The sequence below is a fragment of the Equus asinus genome, chromosome 14 (assembly GCF_041296235.1).
Source record: "Equus asinus isolate D_3611 breed Donkey chromosome 14, EquAss-T2T_v2, whole genome shotgun sequence".
Taxonomy (NCBI): domain Eukaryota; kingdom Metazoa; phylum Chordata; class Mammalia; order Perissodactyla; family Equidae; genus Equus; species Equus asinus.
This window is the reverse complement of record NC_091803.1, coordinates 42,222,400-42,242,772: the sequence shown is the minus strand read 5'-3', so window position 1 is coordinate 42,242,772 and position 20,373 is coordinate 42,222,400. Positions and strand designations below refer to the sequence as shown.

The window sequence follows — 20,373 nt, the reverse complement described above, 5'->3', positions numbered from 1 at the left end:
AGAGGAAGCCGCTCAGTTTGTGTGTTTAATATATTTTCTTATCGCGGTGAAATTTACGTAACATGAACTTTACACGAACCATTATGAAGCGAACAAGTCAGTGACTTTGTTTAGTCCATTTGCAATGTTGTGCAGCCGTCACCTCTGTCTACTTCCAAGACGCTTTCAGCACCTGGAAAGGAAGCCCTGTACCCACTAAGCAGTCACTCCCCATGGCCCCCGTCTCCTTGGCTCCTGACAACCATGAGTCCGCTTTCTATGTGTGTGGATTTGCCTCTGCTGGACGTTTCACGGAAATGGAAGCATGCTATTTGTGACCTTTTGAGTCTGGCTTCTTTCACTGATGGTCATGTTTTTGAGGTTCATCCACATTGGAGCGGGTATCAGAACGCCATCCCTTTTCATGGCTGAATACTATTCCATCCTAGGCATGGATCACTCTTGTTTGTTTGTTTCTTTTTCTTTTTTTTTAAAGGTTTTATTGAGTTAATGATAGGTTACAATCTCGTGAAATTTCAGTTGTACATTATTGTCTGTCAGTCGTGTTGTAGGTGCAACCCTTCACCCTTTGTGCCCACCCGCCCCACCCCCCACTTTTGTTTGTTTCTTCCTCATTGAAGTGCCTCCTTAAATTTTACTCTCTAGACCCATGCTTGCCTCATCCCAGCCCCGGGCCGGGATTCCAGAAAGCTGTGAGAGGGACCGAAGTGAGGCAGCGGGTGGAGGAGAACCCATAAAGGGTGTGTTCAGGAGCAGGTCACATCGGGGACAGCTGGGGCTCAGTTTCACTGGGGCTCCCCGAGAGATCATGTGGGGTGCAGGTCAGGGTGGCCCCAAGGGAGGGCGGAGAGCCTGGGGCCTTTATCCACCAGCTTCTATCCTCACTGATTAAGGGCGGCCCTCGGTGCTGGGTCTCGCCCCACATTTCCAGTGTAAGCCTGCGCGGTTGAGCCCGAGAGCGCCCCAGGCGGAGAAGAGGAGAACTGCAGGTGCGGAGGCGGGCGGCGCGGAGAGGACCGGAAACCGTCTCGCCCGCAGCTGCAGGTGAGCTCAGGTGAGCGAGCGGACGTGGGTCGGCAGCATCCACAGCCTCTGGGATCCTTCCGTGCGTGATGCGTGACCCCTGCCCGTCACAGCTTTCAGTGCTTCACCAGCATCAACTCACCGATTCCTCATGACAGCACCCCGAAACTAGTATTGTTATTATCCCCGTTTTACAGACGGAGAGACTGAGGCACGGAAGAACGGCAAATAACTTGAGATCATACAGCAAGTCAGCGGCAGAGCAGGATTCAAACCCAGAAGGCCTGTGCTTGTCACGACCACTTAGTATTCTTGCCCACTCGGTTTTGCTTCCTGGCGTGCCTTCCATGCACGCAGGGCACCGGCTCTACCTGGCTGTTTCTTGCCATTGTTCGCGTCTCGGCTGGGGCTTCATCTCCTCCGAGAAGCCCTCCATGATCATCTATCAAAAGGAGGGGCCTCCTGCAGCTATCTAGGGCAGAGTTCTATTGTTTTCCTCAGAGTACTTCACAGTTTGCAATTATTTTGTTTGATGCTTGACTTACCATCTGTCTCCATTGCTAGACTATAAGCTTTATGAGGACAGGGGCCCACCTGTCTCGTTCGCTATTGCGCCTTCAGATCCCATCTCAGTATGATCATTATTAATACTTTATGATAAATAATAAATATTAAGTGCACCTGGAGCAGAGCTGAGTAATTAAATAAATGAACCCAACGTCCAAAACATACTGATGTCATGTTTCTATAGGCCTGACAAATACAAGCTATCCTGTTTTCCAAATATTAATTAATGAAGGCTTTGGAATTTCCCTGAGGGGGCGGCCGAGGGTGCTTCCACGTGGATGATCCAAGACATAAATAGAGCAAAATGATTTATTCCGGGTCGCTGCTGACTCCATCTCTGGGAATAGAAGCATGCTCCAAAACCTTGGCTCTAATTAGTCAAGGTGATTATTAGGCACAATAATTAGGCACGAATGACCTCAGCCGGGCTGTTTCGTAACCTCTGGAATTGAAGCCCGGTGCCAATTTTGTTTTAATGACAGTATTTGTTGTGCTTGCCACCCCTAAACCCTTTTTCTTTTTCTGAGCCATCAAACATTCATCTCAAAATACGATCTTTTCAGTCATCGATGCTTGACTCACTGGCACATTCCGGAGTCGCTCCTCCAATTATTTCCTTGGGATATAGTTCTTGTTTTTGTGGGATTCTGTTTTTCTTTTAGTTTTTTGGGTTTTCTTTTTTTTTTGAGGAAGATTAGCCCTGAGCTAACATCTGCTGCCAATCCTCTTCTTTTTGCTGAGGAAGACTGACCCTGAGCTAACATCCGTGCCCATCTCCCTCTACTTTATATGTGGGACGCCTACCACAGCATGGCGTGCCAAGTGGTGCCATGTGTGCACCGGGGATCCGAACTGGCGAACCCCGGGCTGCTGAACATGAACGTGGGCACTTAACCGCTGCACCACCGGGCTGGCCCAGTTTTTGGTTATTTCTATAGAAAGTCCTCTTGGGCTCATTTAGTTATCAAATCAATATTTAGTGCACCCCCTACTGGGAGCAGGGCTCTCCGCGCCCCCCCTGGGGATGTCAGCGAATTCTCTGTATGTTCCGGGCAGTGTGAGGACGGTTCGGGGCATTTCCGTCGCTTCCTTATCTTCCTCTTGACCCGCAGTCATGGCCCACATCCCCTGAGCTCTTACTCTCTCTGAAAGCACGGCGTAGCTCAGCTTTACTCATTCAATCCTCGAAATAGACCTGTGAGGGATGTGCTATTATTAGCGCTGTAATTATCACCCCCATTTTGCAGATGAGGAAACTGAGGCACAGAGGGTTCCCGTGACTTGCCCAAACTCACACAGCCAGTAGGTCAGTGATGGTTGCAGGATCTGAACCCAGGGAGTTGCTATCTGAATCCTCGCTTTTACCCGCTATACCAGACGTGCTCTGCTAGAATTCTTGGTAGTTCCGAAAGGCCCCAGAATCCTCTGACGTTGCACATCCTCCTGTGTAGTCACTCAACAAACATTTGCTGGGGACTCTGTCTGTTGGCAAGCCCAGCGAGGCGGTGAGTGGGGATATGAAAATGAACCAGAGCAAATCCTTGCCCTACAGTCGGGGCAGTTTGGGGAAAGCACCAGGACTTTGGGGCCAGACCTCAGACTCCATCCTGGTTTGGTCAGTAACTAGGGTTGCCAGATTGAGCAAATAGAAATATAGGTCTCCCAGTTAAATTTGAATTTCAGGACAAAAATGAATAAATTTTTAGTACTATATAAGTATGTTTCTTGACACGTTTTGTTGTATTTTATCTGCAACCTTACAGGTAACTGCTGAGTGACCTTGGGTACATCACTCAACCTCTCTGATCTCAGAACCTTATGTTCAAAATGAAGATAATAATCCCCATTTCAGAGGGTTGCTTTGAGGAGTAAAAGAGAATGTTTATATAAAGTACTTGGAATGCTACAGTGGCTCCTAACAGGTCCATTTCTACAGGCAGCCCACCCCAAACTGTGCTCTATGCGGTAGCTGGGGGAGAGAAGACTTTTAAAATCAGCTCAGGTCACTGCCTATTGAAGACCCCTTGAGGTTCCTACGGTTCCTAGACTGAAGCCCAAAGGCATCCAGATTTTCCTAAAGTTATTCAGGCTGTAGATGGTGTCCAGCACGGAGACCCTTCCCAGGACGCCTCCCAGGGTGAACAGGATATCGCTCTTCTCCCAACCCATCTTCTCTCCCGAGGGCCCACTGCTGGGTACCGTAAGCTCTCAAAGTGAAGGAGGAGGGAAAACGCATAGAGATTTAAGGCACGAGAAGTAACAATCCGGTGGATACCACCAGATGTAGTCCGAGTCCATTCCCCTCTCTCCAGCATCCTCGATCCTCTCCATCATGGCTAGCCCGGTCCAGGCACCACCACTTCTCGTCTGCACGATTTCCATAATCTTCTTGCTGGTCTCCCAGCTTCCACACGAACGCTAACCAGAGCAAAATTTTTATTACGGAAAATTTCAAGAAACATACAAAAGTGGAGAGAATAGAATGATGAATGCGATTTCAACAATGATCGGCTCACGGCCAGTCCAGTTTCACCTGCTCCTCCGCCCCCTGGAATCGTTCATTTCTCCTCCCCAGGTTTTTTTTTTTCGTTTATTTGAAAAATTTCAGCCTCAGGACAGGGTCGCCTGACTTCTCATCAGTTCCCCTGCAGATGGACGGTCTGTTGTGGCATAGACTTTATTCCAAGCTTCCTTCAAGGATTTGCTCTTGAATCCAGAGTTTTGATACCCAAAACTAAAGTTGAGACCTTTAAAAAAAAAGTCTCCTTTTGCAAATCTTGCAAATCGAAAGCCTTGGCTTTCAAGATGATCATCTCTGCCGTGAATTTCAAAAGCCTGCCTAGGAACTCATAAAAGCCAAGAATTTGCCTCTTTGGGGGTTTCTGTTTTAGAATTGGGTTAGATCAAGCCTCTCCCAGCGGTGTAGCCAGAAGGACTCAGGCCTCAGCCTCAGTACTTGGTTTTGTGGGGAGAAGGGTGACAGGGTTTCTTTAAAAAGGGGGACAGACGTAGCGTTACTGCATGTGCAAAAAATATTACCCATTGCTATTTTTATTGTTAAAATAATAATTTTAGAGGATGTAAATAATTTCTCAGAATGGGCACAGAGGTGACAGCTCAACCCTGTTTTTCCATATGGTTTTAAGCTCTTCCATTACCATTTCTCCTGACGTAAACTTTCGCAAGACCCGAACTTCCAAGTTTGACGGGGTTATTTTCCCTTTAATATGTCAATATCCTAGGTGTTTCTGCACCAGCAGCTTCCCATGGCTGTGCTCCAGTGCACGCTTGCAAATCCGCATCCTGGATGTCACTTAAAGTCCCGTGTCATTTGAAAGTCTGACACTCTTGCTTCACCTTGCATCATCGGATTTCCATGGTCATAAGCACTGGCATTCATGTCGAAGTTAGTCACCCATAAAAAAAAAAAAAAAAAAAAAAGTGAGATTTTTCTTTTCGCACAAATCCACTGAAATCTTCTAATATTTTTCAACACTGGGAGGTTCCTAGAACCAGGACTTGCCCAGCCAGGATAATTCAGACCAGGCATGATACAGACAAACTGAAGGGGACAGAAGGATGGTTAGTGGTGAGAGCCACTTACTGAGAATAGAATCGTGGGTGTTTATCCTCGGCCCAGCCAACAGCTTCCCTGGTGACCCGCCGTGCCACATCTGGGCTCAATTTCCAAATGGGCGGTTTTCCTGGTGACAGAACCAGAATCACCCGTGTCTTTACAGCCAGAAGTAAGAACCCTTGTTTTTTTTCAAAGTGGCCCAAATTGTCACCTTTGCGTGTATCCTGATTTTTTTAAATAAACTTTCAGTGTTACAACAGTTTTAGATTTATAGAATAGTTGAAAAGACAGTAAGAGATTTCCCATATTCTCCACACTGTCTTTCCTCTGTGATTTTCCTGTATTATAACATCTTACATGATTACTGTATATCTGTCACGATTAATGAGCCAATATCGACACCTTCTGATTATCAAAAGTCTACACTGTGTTCAGATTCCCTTAGTTTTTACTAAGGCACTTTTCCTCTTCCAGAATCCCATCCGGGACCCAGGACATTCAGGCGCCACATCTGGTTAGGCTGCTGTTGGTTGGGATAGTGTCTCAGACTTTCTTTGATTTTTGCTTTAATTGACACACCGTAGTATTCACATACTATGATATCCACCTTTTAAAGTGTACAATTCATTGGGTTTTAGCATATTAAAAAATCGGGCAACCATCGCTTCTATCTAATTCGAGCACATTTTCTTTGTCTCTGTAAGAAACCGCTTACCCACATAGCGGTCACTCCCCATTCCTCCAACCCCTGTTGCTGGCGACTGCTAATCTACTTCCTGTCCCTATGGGTCCGCCTGTTCCAGCAATTCTGGAGTCATACAGCCTGTGGCCCTCTGCGTTTGTGAGCGTCTTTTTGAGGTTCATCCATGTGGTAGCATCTATCAGCGTTTTATTCCTTTCTATGGCTGAATAATATTCCTGTCAATGGATATACCACATTTTGCTTATCCAATTCATCAATTGATGGGCATCGTCACTTTTGGCTATTACGCCTTCCCTAAATAGTTTTAAGGAGTACCGCTTAGGTATTTTGTAGAATGTCCTTCAGTTGGGATTTGTCTGATGCGCTGCTCACGATTCTGCTGGGGTTGTGGGTTTTTGGGAGGAAGACCATGGAGCTAAAGTACCCTTCCTTTTTTCTTTTTTTTTTGAGGAAGATCAGGCCTGAGCTAACATTTGCTGCCAATCCTTCTTCTTTTGCTGAGGAAGACTGGCCCTGAGCTAACATCTGTGCCCATCTTCCTCTACTTTATATGTGGGACGCCTACCACAGCACGGCTTGCCAAGCGGTGCCATGTCTGCACCCGGGATCCGAACCAGTGAACCCTGGGTCACTGGAGCAGAACATGTGCACTTAACTGCTGCGCCACTGGGCTGGCCCCTAAAGTGCCGTTCTTATCACTCATCTCAAAGGTGTCTACCTCCACCATGACGTCTCACGCTCGATGCCAACTCTGCTCACCTGGCGCAGGTAGTGCTGTCAGTTTTTCCACTGGAAAGTGCCCAATTTTAATAGACAATTGCACCAGCTTCCTCTTCACTCTGGCCGGGTGGCTATAATTCTAAGATTCATTTTTGCAGCATAGATCTATTCAAAGGAAGAGGAGTTTTAACTATTTGATTCGGATTCACACTTTAAATGAAGATCTTTCATTTTTTTTGGTGAGGAAGATTGGCCCTGAGCTAACATCTGTTGCCAATCTTCCTTTTTTTTTCTCCTCAAAGCCCCAGTACCTACCTGTATATCCTAGTTGTAAGTCATTCCAGTTCTACTATGCGTGATGCAGCCACAGGGTAGCCTGATGAACGGTGTGTAGGTCCGCACCCAGAATCCAAACCTGTGAACCTGGGCTGTTGAAGCCGAGTGCGCGAACTTAACCACTCGGCCACGGGGCTGGCCCTGACATTTTTAAACAAATATTTAATATCCAGTGTTGGTGAGGAGGTAGAGACACAGACATTGCAGAGGCTGTCTGGGGCATGAGTGGAGATGGGGAAGAGATTTAGGAATCACACCCAAAGCCTTACAACGTGCCGCCTTAACCCATCAACCCTGTGTTTAGAAATTTATATGAAGAAAATGGGTATGTGTGCAAAGATTTGGCCCAAACCCCCAAAACAAACAAAAACAACCCAACTCATGACGCTATTATTTATAGGAACTAAAAATTGAAAATAATCTAAGCGTCCCCAAAAGGAAATCAGCTTTAAAATTGATGACACAACCCCACAACCCAACGCCAAACAACTATTGAAAAGGATGTAAAGACATAAAAACACGATCACCATTTATAAAGTGGAAAAAAAATGAAAACCAGTGTGTCTAGGGAAAGTCTAACTTTGTTAAACAAACAGATATATATGTTTATGTGCAGAAAAGACAACGGAAGGATATATATGAAAATGTTACATTTGTTCTTTGGATGGTGGGCCAACAGTTTGATTGCTTCTTTCCATTTATTTGTATTTTCACACTTCCCTGCAATTAATCTGTTTTGACTTTGTGATAAGAAAAGATTAGGTTTCATTTTAAAAGTGATTTTTGATTTACTGTATTCAATGACGTGACGTCTATGTATTCAGCCATCAAAGCGAACTTTAGAAAGAAACCTGACAAAGAATTTCATCCTCACACCAGGCCAGTCCCAGCTCCATGGCATCAGCTGGGGGCCCCGCGCCAAAGAGATGGCCTCTCAGACTGGGTGATTTGAGGAGAGTGCAGTCCAAGGGCTCATGTCACACTCTAAGGCCAATGACAGCTGAGTCACCACATCCATGTTTGCAAAGGCTGAGGAGAGAGAGCGGCCACCAGAACTCAGACTGGGCAGCCCCATGGAGAGTTCTTGGGTCCCGGCACAGACCAACCTGCTGCGACCCCATGGGTAGGGAGCTGGGGGAGTAAGGACCCCAACTTCTGTCCCTTCCTCCCTCTGCTCTCCTTCTTGGGCTCCCCATTGGCTGAGACTATCAGATACGAGAGGGCACTGCCCTCTGTTGACGCGGGCCGCACGGGTCCGCCTCGTGGGGCTGAGAGCAGAGAGGAGAAGGCGTAGAGTGGATCTGGCGGTGGTCAGAGGACCGCCAGCACGACGGCCACGTGACCTTGGAGGAGTTGTTTAACCTCTGTCACATAAGAAGAAGTATATTTGGTCTTCATCTCAGGTTCCTGGCATAGAGCTCCTAAAACCCTTGGAATTTCCTGAGTGACAGGAGTGTCTTCCATTATTCATAACCAGCTCCTCCTCATCACACCTACATTTATGCTAATTTATTATGCTAATTTATGCTAATGAGGTGGCTTAGGGTGGGGCCCCCGGGTAGCCTCAGGATGGAGCTGGTCACCAGAAAGACCAAGTGATGGGAGGGTTAGAATTTTTAGCCCCAACCACCGGCCTCCAGGACGGGTTGGAGCGGGGCTGAGTTGCATCCTTTATAATAAACTGGTAATAGTAAGGAAACCGTTTTCCTGAGTTCTGGGAGCCCTTCTAGTGAATTATGGAACTTGAGCAGGGGGTCATGGGAACCCCCCATTTACAGCTGGTCAGTCAGAGGTACGGGAGGCCTGGACTAGGGGTTGGCGCCTGAAGTGGGGCAGTCTTGTGGGACCGAGCCCTTAACGTGTGGGGTCTGACAATAATCCCAGGTAGGAGGCCAGCCCCATGGCGTAGTGGTTAAGTTCGTGCACTCTGCTTTGGCGGTCCAGGGTTCACCCATTTGGATCCTGGGTGCAGACCTATACACTGCTCATCAAGCCCTGCTGTGGCGGTGTCCCACACAGAAGAACTAGAATGACCCACAACTAGGATATACAACTAGCTGCTACGGGGGAGGAAAAAAAAGAAAATTCCAGGTTATTAGAGTCAGGCTTGAATTGTTTGTTCAGAGTTGGAGAATTGGTTGGTGTGGGTAAAACCTCCACACGTTTGGTGTCAGAAATGTTTTGTGGGTAGACACAGGTCTCAGGAACCTCTTGGGGCCTCAATTCGTCGTCTTTAAAATAGGAATAAAAATACCAACTTCACTGGGGAATTGTCAGCATCAAATGAGTTAACACACACAAAAGACTTACCATAAATATTAAGACATGTGAAATGGTATGTGTGGCGGAGGGACCTTCTGTTAAAACATCATTATTTGGACCGGCCTGGTGGCTTCGGCAGCCCGGGGTTCACCCGTTCAGATCCCAGGTGTGGACATGGCACTACTTGGCATGCCATGCTGTGGTAGGCATCCCACATATAAAGTAGAGGAAGATGGGCACAGATATTAGCTCAGGGCCAGTCTTCCTTAGCAAAAAGAGGAGGATTGGCAGCAGATGTTGGCTCAGGGCTAATCTTCCTCAGAAAAAAAAAGAAAGAAAAAAAATCATTATTAACATATCACATTGTTAACGTAACAGTATCCAGTTCTCCTTTGTTCTTGGGTACGTGGAGACATCCTTTCCAGTCCCCTTGGGTTAGGGTCACATGGCAGCTGACCAATGGAATGTGATCAGAAGTGATGTGTCACTTCCTTTCTGAGGGAGCAAAAAGCCTCTGCAAGATTTTCCAGGCTTCATCTTCCCCTTTGTGGAGGAGGCCTGGCCTTGAGAGGGTGGAGTCCCCAGACTGAGGCCGCCTGGATCCCTGAGTCACCATGCGTCATCCGTGGAGGACGGCAGCCCCGGAGACTCGCCTGGACCCGGAGCAGGCTTTGCCTGAGCAAGAAATAAACTTCTGTGGTGTCCAGCCAGTAGATCTTCTTGTCATTGCCGTTTGCTCATTTGCAGCAGCATGACCTATCCTGACTGCTACAACCTATCCATGGATGTTTCCAGAAAATAACCAGTTTGGGGAATCCAGGGTACCACCTCTCGCATCTTTCATCCTACCCACCGCCCTTCCAGGCCTCTCCTGATCTCTTCCAATGGGCTGTTGCTGCAGCACCTGGGAGCAACCACAGACACACTGCCAACTGGATGGGCACCATCCCCTTGTAGGACCTCTGGGGCGGGAGCCATGGTGCCAGTTTTTTAAGAAGGAAAGAAAATGTCCTTGTGAATGGTTCTGATCTGCCAGTTCTTGATGAACGTGTCCTCGTTTGGGCAGAGCTGGGGACCCTGCACATGTTTGCATTCTCGTATTCCTGTCTGCATCGGCTACTAGTGGTGGATAGCCTTTGCAGGGGTCCCAAAGATTCACGCCTCTTGGTAGGTATTCATGCCTTTGTGTAATTCCCTTCCCTTTAGTGTGGGTTAGATTTACTGTCTTGCTTCAGATGAATTCAATTCGGGAGAAGTGATGGATGTCACATTCAAGAGTAGCTTATAAAGGGGCTGGCCTGGTGGGGCAGTGGTTAAGTTCGCTTGCTCCGCTTCAGTGGCCTGGGGTTTGCTGGTTTGGATCCCGGGCACAGACCTATGCACCACTCATCAAGCCATGCTGTGGTAGGCATCCCACATATAAAGTAGAGGAAGATGGGCACAGATGTTAGCTCAGGGCCAGTCTTCCTCAGCGAGAAAAGGGGGATTGGCAGTGGATGTTAGCTCAGGGCTAAAAAAATAAAAAGAGTAAGTTATAAAACCCTGTGGCTTCTGCCTTGGGCTCCCTTTCTCTCTCTCTCTCTTTCTGCTGAAGGAAGCCAGCTGCCAGGTTGTGAGCTGCCCCATGGAGAGTTAATTAATATAACTATCCCCCAAACTACTTCCTTTCCCAAAGGAGAGCACAATGGAATCACCTTTATAATCCCCCTTCTCTTCCCACCTTGCCCTCTCCCACATCCAGGTAACCTTTGATCTGTTTCCTGTGCCTATAGACTAGTTTGCATTTTCTATAATTTTATGTAAAGGGAATGAATCATAAGCACATACACTTTTCTCTGGCTTCTTTCACTCAGCATAATTATTTTGAGATTCACCCATGTTGTATTGTGTACCAACCAAAAGTTCATTCCTCCTTACTTCTGTGCAGTGGTCCACTGTATGGACGTACCACAGTCTGTTTATCCTTTCGTTTGTTGATAGACATTTGGGTTGCTTCCAGTTTTGGACTATTACAGGTAGAGCTGATATGAACATTCTTGCATAAGTATGGACATATGCTTTCTTTTCTCTTTGGTAAATACCTAAGAGGGGAATGGCTGGGTCTTATCCTAAGTGGATGTTGAATTTTATTTTATTTTATCATTTTTTATTTTTTACTTATTTTTTTGAGGAAGATTAGCCTGAGCTAACATCCACCACCAATCCTTCTCTTTTTTTGCTGAGGAAGATTGGCCCTGAGCTAACATCTGTGCCCATCTTCCTCTATTTTATATGTGGGATGCCTGCCACAGCACTGTGGTTTGATAAGTGGGGCATAGGTCTGTGCCTGGGATCCGAACTGGCAAACCCCGGGCCATGGAAGTGGAGCACGTGAACTTAACTGCTGTGCCACCGGGCCGGCCCCTGGATGTGTAATTTTAAAAGAAACTCTCGGATTATTTTTCAAAGTGATTGTACCACTTTATATTCTCACGAGCACTCTGCAGGATGTTTGACAATCATGGCGCTAACCCACGAAATGCCAGAGGTTCTAGTCATTGTGACAACCCAACCTGCACCCCCCTTACAAATGCCCTCTGGGATGGGGCAGTGCTGTGCCGGCTGAGAACCACTGCACCAGAGGATCTTTTCCAGCCATGGGCAAGGGTAAGCCCCCATTTAGGAACCATGGGAGAAAACTCTTAAACCCATATTTCTGAACTGAATTCATGGTAGCTGGAGGTACAACACGGTAACAAGAGCGAGAGGTAGCCGCTCGTGACCATCTTGGCTTGGTCTTGCATTTTGTGGTTCTTCAGTTTCTGAAAAGACCAAAATGCTCTTTATGTAAAGAACCAAGCTTTATAGGCGGTGGTGAAACACAACGGTGGTGGTTAGAGCCTAGAGTCATGTGACCCATTTGCTTTCTATTCTTAACTTTCTCTCTGGCCCTGGAGCCTCCCAGAGCCTCCCTCGGGTGAAAATAAGTGGTGTTTGGTAATCCTGAGCTGAAAGGTGGTACTTAAGTCAAAAGGACACCTGAACTCAGCTAATTTGCACTAATCACCCACACCAGCCCTGGCTCAGCCGGAGGCGAAAACATCCTCATGATGCAATCACAACCACACATTGCAGGATGCCACCCATGCTCAAACACTCTTTTGACTTCTAAAGCCTTCATCCTCAGCCCCCTGTTAACAGGAGCGTGCATCAGAAGCCCCGAGGGCTTGTTAAAACACCCATTGCCTGGCCCCACCCTGGAGACTGATTTCACGTTCTGCAGAGGAGCCTGAGAATTTGCATTTCTATCAAGCTCCCAGGTGGTGCTGATGCTGCTGGTCCAGCGGCCACACTCAGACCCATGTCCCTACTGGAAGCCTTTAATTTGTCAATTTAAAGTCAATGTGATTTTGCCCCCCCTGCCAGGGGACAAAATCTGGAGACATTTTTGGTTATAACTGGTGTAGGGGGCAGTGCTACTGGCACCTGGGGGGTAGAAGCCAGGGATGCTGATCAACATCCTACAGTGTGTGGAGGGGAATGCTTCGATAAAGTAGACTGTTCTCCCAAGGAAGAAATATTGTGCAGCCATTCAGAAGAATGCTTCCGAGACCTTTTTAAAACTTGGGGAATTGTTCATGATATGATATGGACAACAAAAAAAGGGATAAAAGGAGTATATTCAACATATCAGCTGTTTCATGTAATTTTCTTCATACTTTATCACTACCTACAATTATTATTATTATTATTATTTTTGCTGAGGAAGATTCACCCTGAGCTAACATCTGCGCCAATCTTCCTCTATTTTGTATGTGGGTCACCACCACAGCATGGTTGCCAACAAATGGTGTAGGTCCGTGCCCAGGAACTGAATCTATGAACCCAGGACGCCTAAGCAGAGTGTGCTGAATTTAACCACTAGGCCACAGAGCCAGCCCCAATTATCTCTATTTTTAATTATTATTTTGAGGTCATATTGGCTTATAACACTGTGTAAATTTCAGGTGTACATCACTGTATTTCAGTTTCTGTATAGACTGCATCGTGTTCACAACCAAGTCTAGTTTTTATCTGTCACCATACATATGTGCCTCTCTATGCTTTTTACCCTCCCCCAACCCACTTCCCTAATCTGTTCTCTTTCTCCATGTGTTTGTTTCTCTTCCACATAGGAGTGAAATCATACACTGTTTGTCTTTCTTTGTCTGGCTTATTTCACTTAGCATAATACCCTCAAGGTCCATCCATGTTGTTGCAAATGGCATGATTTTGTCTTTTTTAAGGCTGAGTAGTATTCCACAGTATATATATCACATCTTCTTTATCTATTCATCCATAGAAGGGCACTTGGGTTGTTTCCACATCTTGGCTATTGTGAATAATGCTGCAACGCACATAGGGGTGCATAAATCTTTTTATGTTATTGATTTCACATTCTTTGGATAAATACCCAGTAGTGGAATAGCTGGATCACATTGTATCTGAAAAGGAGTTAATTTCCAAAATACATAAAGAACTCTTACAACTCAACAGCAAAAAAATGAACAACCCAATCAAAAAATGGGTAGAGGATATGAACAGACATTTTTCCAAAGAAGATATACAGATGGCCAACAGGCACATGAAAAGATGTTCCACATCACTAATCATTAGGGAAATGCAAATCAAAACTACACTGAGATATCACCTCACACTCGTCAAAATGGCTTATAATTAACAAGACAAGAAATAACAAGTGCTGGAGAGGATGTGGAGAAAAGGGAACGCTTGCACACTGCTGGTGGGAGTGCAAACTGGTGCAGCCACTATGGAAAACAGTACGGAGACTTTTCAAAAAAATAAAAGTAGAAATACCATATGATCTACCTAGAATGATCTTGTTTGTTTACATGTTTACTTATATATCATCTGTCTTTATTTACCAGGACGTAAGCTCCTGGTATTCTTTCTTTTTTGTTTTTTTCTCAAAGATTGGCACCTGAGCGAACATCTGTTGCCAATCTTCTTTTTCTTCTTCTTCTCCCCAAAGCCCCCCAGTACATACTTCTAGGTCCTTCTGGCCCTGCTATGCGAGATGCCACCATAACATGGCTTGATGAGTGGTGCTAGGTCCGCGCCCAGGATCCGAACCAGTGAAACCCTGGACCCCCGAAGTGGAGCGTGTGAACTTAACCACTTGGCCACGGGGCCGGCCCAGCTCCTGGGATTCTTTTTTTTTTTTTTTTTAAGATTTTATTTTTTCCTTTTTCTCCCCAAAGTCCCCCAGTACATAGTTGTATGTTCTTCGTTGTGGGTCCTTCTAGTTGTGGCATATGGGACGCTGCCTCAGCGTGGTTTGATGAGCAGTGCCATGTCCGCGCCCAGGATTCGAACCAACGAAACACTGGGCCGCCTGCAGCGGAGCGCGCGAACTTAACCACTCGGCCACGGGGCCAGCCCCGCTCCTGGGATTCTTAAGGAGAGTGTTAGATGGTTGGCAGGCACGTGAATGGGTAAACCGATGTCTTGTATGTAAATCAACTAGGTAAACAGGATAAACATTTAACACCCAAGTCTCTGAAAAGAAAATCCCTCAACTGTAGCATTTGCCAATTTCTGTGGTGGAAAGACCCCCATCATGGCTGATTTCAAGCTACCTCAAGATGTCACTGAAAGAGGAGTTGGGTAGATGTACACAACTGGCTAGCCAAGCCCATAGGAGCCAGCTCCAGCACACCGCTGGAAAGAATTATATTAATATAAAAGACTGGAAGGAAGAATGCTAAGATGCTAATGATAGCATATGGGGTCATACATATATAGAAACCATCAAGCTCCAGCTTAATAAGAACCGAATTTGAAGGGGCAGCTCCTGGGCTAGTTTATGTCCTCCAAGAAGAATAGAATAACCTGGCCCTATTTCTGGTCTCAACCCAAATTCTCAATTCCTGACTGACAAAATCAGCCAACACGATCTTATGTCAATTGTGGTGGGAGCGGGGGAAGGATGCATATAAAGTGGGGTGTGGGGGGGCCCATACAATGCAGGTGTCCAGGTTGCGTCCTGTGTGGAGGGGCACATCTGGGGGGGGTTCCACTGACATCATAGACATATATCAACTCATATGAAAGAATGCAGGCGGACCTGGAAATCCTGGGCTTCTGAGTCGCAAGGCAGCGAGGGAATAGCCCCCTTCTGAGCCCCATGGACAGATGGCCATGTACACACTCTGGAGTCTTGTTACATATGCACACATGTGGCTGGCCATCTCCTGAGCCCCTCGTTTCTCAGGGGACCAATTGCGCCTCCTCAACCCCAACTGACATGGCTGTCTCATCTGAAGGAGAGGGAAGTGGGGTATTGACACACTGGTGACGCCTGTAAGTCCTGGGACGCCCTCAAGTGGGTAAAAGTGAGGGCGTCTCTGAGCCTCAGCCAGGGCTGCTGCCCGCCAGCCACAGGAATTACTTAGGACACTTACAAAAAATCATTTGAGATACTCAAAAGAATTGAAAACGTATGTTCGCACAAAAACGTGCACGAAATTATTCATAGCACCATTATTCATAATAGTCTAAAAAGTGGGAACAACCCAAACGTCCATCAACGGATGAATGGATAAACAAACTGTGGTTTACCTGTACAATGGAATATTATTCAGCTGTAAAACAGAATGAAGTGTTGACACCTGCTACAACATATATAAATCTCAAAAACATTATGGTAAACAAAAGAAGCCAGACACAAAAGGTCACGTTTTACGATTCCATTTCTATGAAATATCCAGAAGAGGCAAATCCATAGATGGAAAGTAGATTAGTCATTGCCAGGGGCTGGGGGAGGGGGGAATTGAGAGTGACTGCTGCTGGGCGTGGGGTTTCCTATGAGAGTCACGAAGATGTTCTGGAATCGGACAGTGGGGATGGTTGGACAACACAGTGAAATATACTAAAACCACCGAACTGAGTACTTTCAAACAGCAGATTTTTTAAGCTATGCTTTTAGGTGGGGAAGATTGGCCCTGAGCTAACATCTGTTGCCAATCTTGCTCTTTTTTTTTCTCCCCACGGCCCTAGTACATAGTTTATATCCTAGTTGTAAGACCTTCTAGTTCTTCTATGTGGGATGCTGCCAGAACATGGCTTGATAAGTGGTGTGTAGGTTCACGCCTGGGATCTGAACCTGCAAACCCCGGTCTGCTGAATCAGAACGCACATACTATGCCACCGGGCCGGCCCCTAAAACGGTGGATTAAATGGCGTGTGAATTACGTCTCAATGAAAAAAATAATTTGAGGAACTTTGTCCTAGTTTGCACATAGGCTGGAAATGGGTGGGCTGGTGGTGGTCCCCAAAACAAGGCTTCTAGGGGTTCCTCTTGGTGACCCGCGGATGGGGTGGTGGGCAGGCAGTTCCTAGAGAAGACAATAAGGTTGTATACCGGACAGACCTGTTGCACGGCAGACCCCGTTGGTGCTCGCCTGTATCTCCATGGCATGCACACGCCCCTGGGGCAACCAAACCTCAACCAGTGATGGACAGGACCCCAGCTTCCTCAGTCCTGGAGGTCTCCAGTGGGACTGAACCCCAGTTGCCCACAGCGAATAACCTGCTCATTAACATACCCAAATTATCTCCTGGCCTTCCTCACCTCGCTTCCCTGTCCCGGGGTCACCTCCCAAGTCAACTACTTGCCGTCTCATCCTTGTTTCAGGTTCCACCTCTGGGAGAACCCACCCCAGGTAATAGTCTCTTCTTCATATTTTTTGAAGTTTTCTTCATAGCAGACACAGTACTTTCCTCAACAGAAATAAATGTTTCTTTCAAGTCGTAAGATATCAGAGAGTGAGTACCTCACCTCTGGAAGGACGTTCTGGCCGAAGGTATTTACCAAGCACCTACTGTGTGCCAGGCACTGTTCTAGGCGCTGGAGATGGAGAGATGAACAGGGCAGCAGGCCGACATGGTCTCTGCTCTCATGGAATGTTCTAGTGGGTTTGAGGAGAGATGGACACGCAAGTGAGAGAATGAATATGCCTTGTTCATCCCAAGATGCATAAGCACCAGGAACAGAACTCTGGGTGAAGTGGCAAAAAGCAAAGGGGGTTGGGGAGCTCTGTTTTGGACTGGCTGGTCAGGGAGGGCTGCTCGGAGGAAGAGATGTTTGAACGGAGACCTGAATGACCAGAAGGTGCCTGAGAGACTGGGATCTGTGTGGTGAGAAGAGCCAGAAAGTGCCTTCACGCTCAAGATGAGGCCGGTGGACCAGCAGCCTCGGCATTGCTGGGAGCTGGTTGGAAAAGCAGACTTGGGCCCCACCCCAGACGGACAGAACCAGACTCTGTAGTCCACGCTACCTCGAGGTGATTCGTGTGAGAATCACGGAGCAGTGGATCGAATATGAGGGCTGAGTTACTCCTGTTTCAGGATGCAGGCTGTGGTCAGACAGTGCGAATCTATTGTGTAGACATCTTGCCTCAGGGAGAGGCTGGACCGCCTGTGATGCCCGCCCCGGCAAACGGACCTGAGCCTTGTTTTTGCTTTTAGAGCTGTCACACTTTTCAGGGACATCAAGGCATCAGTCAGCAGCAGGAGACCAGAGAAGCATAGTCTATTATGAGGCCCCCTTCGCGACATCACCATTGTGCTGAACCGTGCCTCCAATCCGGGCTCTGGGTACCACCCGCAAAGTTGCCGCAAGTAGGAAGACCGCGGGCAGTCTTTCTGGAAGGGCATTTAACTGCCTGCGAGCCACCCCTCAGAGAGAGTCAGAACGAGAGTCCCATTCTTAACCTGAGTCCTACCTGGTAACCAGCAGCACCTTGCAGCCACAGTTGCAGGCTGAGGACCGGCCATGGAGGGAACACCCTGTTGTAATGGGGAAAAGTTGCATAAATACAATGGGTAAAAGCAAAGCCAATGCACAAACAACCCCAAATCTCCACAAACTATGGAATATTCCATTTAATTAGCACTGTGCAAATTACCATAAGCTTTACATATATAAAGAGTAATGAATTGTCTTCAGCTGTTGGTACAGAGAACTGACCACAGTTTGCTTATATAAATTAGAGGGCTTTTTCTCTACTTAAAAAAAAAGTCTAGAGGTAGCCCAGGGACACCCACAAATTCACCCGAGACTTCCTCCTTTCTGCTTCGCCATCCCTAGCATATGGCTTCCTTCCTTAAGGTCACCTCATGGTCAAAGATGGCCGCTGCAGCCTTTACTCTCTTGTTTGTGTTCCAGGAAGCAGGAAAGAGGAAGTAGCAAGAGCAAGAAGGCAAGCTAAGTCAGTTTCCTTTAAATAGCTTTCCTGGAAGCCCCACCCAGTGACTTCCTCTTCTTATTTCCTCATCCTCCATTAGCTGCAAAGCAGGCTGGGAAATGTAGTTCTTAAGCTGGGCACGTTGCCCACTTGAGTACAGTTTAGGCTCTGTTAGCAAAGAATAACTGTGGAATGGATATTGGGAAGGGAGCTAGCAAACTCTGTTGTGTATATATTATCCCATTACATACTCAGTTTTGAGAAACTCTTAGGAAAATTCACCATTTCCCCCATGAGGTCTGAGGTTTTTTCTAAATATATACGTATTTTATTGAAGTAACATAGGTTTATAACATTATATAGCAAATATCAAGGTTTCATCTTTTTTATGGCTGAGTAGTATTCCATTGTTTGTATGCCACATCTTCTTTCTCCATTCATCCATTGATGGGTGGTCTGAGATTCTTTGACACTTCTGGGTAAAAGTTTTTCTGTCTCACAGATAACAGACTAGCAGTGTTTTCTATTGTTTTTTAAGGCAGATAGAATTTATTTACCCAGTAAATTCTGCATTTCATAACAAGGGGAGGAGAACATATAAGCCTTCTGTTTTCCCGCTAAAAATTTCTATCTTTAAAATTTAACTTTGTTTTTAATCTGTGTTGCTATTTAAAACAAGAGTTCAGGGAGAAACACGTTCTTCAGTGTACCAAATGAGGCGAGTGAGTTGTGACCAGATTCCATCATGAGCTTGCCCTTTCTGCCCCAGGAAAGGAATTAAAAAGGGATCAGAACACATCTCTTCCCCGTCTTGTTGCTAGAACAGTTCCTGTACATGATGGCAGTGGAATGGGAGTGGCGAGCCTTCTGGGCCCACCCTCCTCTCCAGGCAAGCCATGCCACCTTTTGAGGCAAGGAGTGTACGGACAGTCAAAGAATCTCGCCTTCAGCAGAGAGCTGAAGGCAGCATGGGTAAGAGCTGGATGTGATGGTTTTAAAATATGTCCCCCAATTCTATGACACCCCTCCTTTCAAAAAGTGGGGCCTAATTTCCCTCCCCTTGAATGTGGCCCAGACTTAATGTCTTGCTTCAGAGAAATAGAATGTGGCAGAATGATGCTACATGACTTCTGAGGCTAGGTCATAAAAAGGATAGTCTCTGCCTCGTGTTATCTCTCAGCTTACTCACTCTGGGGGCAGCCAGCTGCCACGTCTTAAGGACACTCAGGTAGCACCAACTTGCCAGCCATGCGAGGGCACCATCTTGGAAGTGGATCTTCCAGCCCCAGTCAAGCCTTCAGATGACCAGATGCCCGGTTGACACCTTGATTGCAACCTCATGAGAGAGCCCCATGTTGGAGTGCCCAGCTGAGCTGCTCCTGAATTTTTGTTGTTTACTGTTGTTTTATACCACTAAGTTTGGATTATTTGTTACACAAGAGTAGATAACGAACACACTCGACGTTGCTAAATATTATCTGGGAGGAAATTAGTGGAGAGAGATATTCCTAGGTTGATTTCTGTCTCTAGATTTCCTAAAGCTTCTTATTAATCCTGAAGTGATTAAAACAATCAAGAGGATGATCCAGGCCAGAGGAACAAGTCACACTTGATTCCAGTACATCTGAAAACAGTCCTAGCTATCCCAGGATATGGTCCTTGTGTGAATACTGCACTTGAGAAACCAGAGGACTTTTGAAAATGCAGATTCCAGGGCCCCACTCCGGAGGATGACATTTCACAGCTTTGACTGGGCCCCAGGGACCTATATTTCTACAAAGCCCCATTGTAATTCTGAGGAGCAAAAATACGCATATTCTAGAACCATATCGAGGTTATTATGGAGCTCATTTGCCTTCCTTTGGAGAATTTTCCAGAGCAAAGCATCCTGCTCAGCTTCAGGTTAGCTAGACCCGATTGCTCATTGCACGATGCTGGCTCAATGAACGATCAGACTG

The 20,373-nt window shown here is 46.5% G+C and overlaps 1 long non-coding RNA gene across 10 annotated transcripts; it reads right to left on the bottom strand.

Moving 5' to 3' along the window:
• Positions 1–599: 599 nt before the first annotated feature.
• LOC106836765 (uncharacterized) lies at positions 600–18,481 on the bottom strand. Of its 10 annotated transcripts, none has more exons than XR_011494327.1 (7): positions 18,345–18,481; positions 17,954–18,017; positions 17,003–17,137; positions 9,237–9,501; positions 6,630–6,755; positions 5,195–5,294; positions 600–4,979 (listed from the first exon to the last, which is right to left on the bottom strand). It is a non-coding gene; the product is annotated as an uncharacterized lncRNA (long non-coding RNA). The 10 variants fall into 10 exon arrangements; XR_011494330.1 differs by lacking the exon at positions 9,237–9,501 and adding an exon at positions 6,906–7,067 and having other exon boundaries at positions 17,008–17,137; XR_011494326.1 differs by having other exon boundaries at positions 17,008–17,137; positions 18,345–18,480.
• Positions 18,482–20,373: the final 1,892 nt, after the last annotated feature.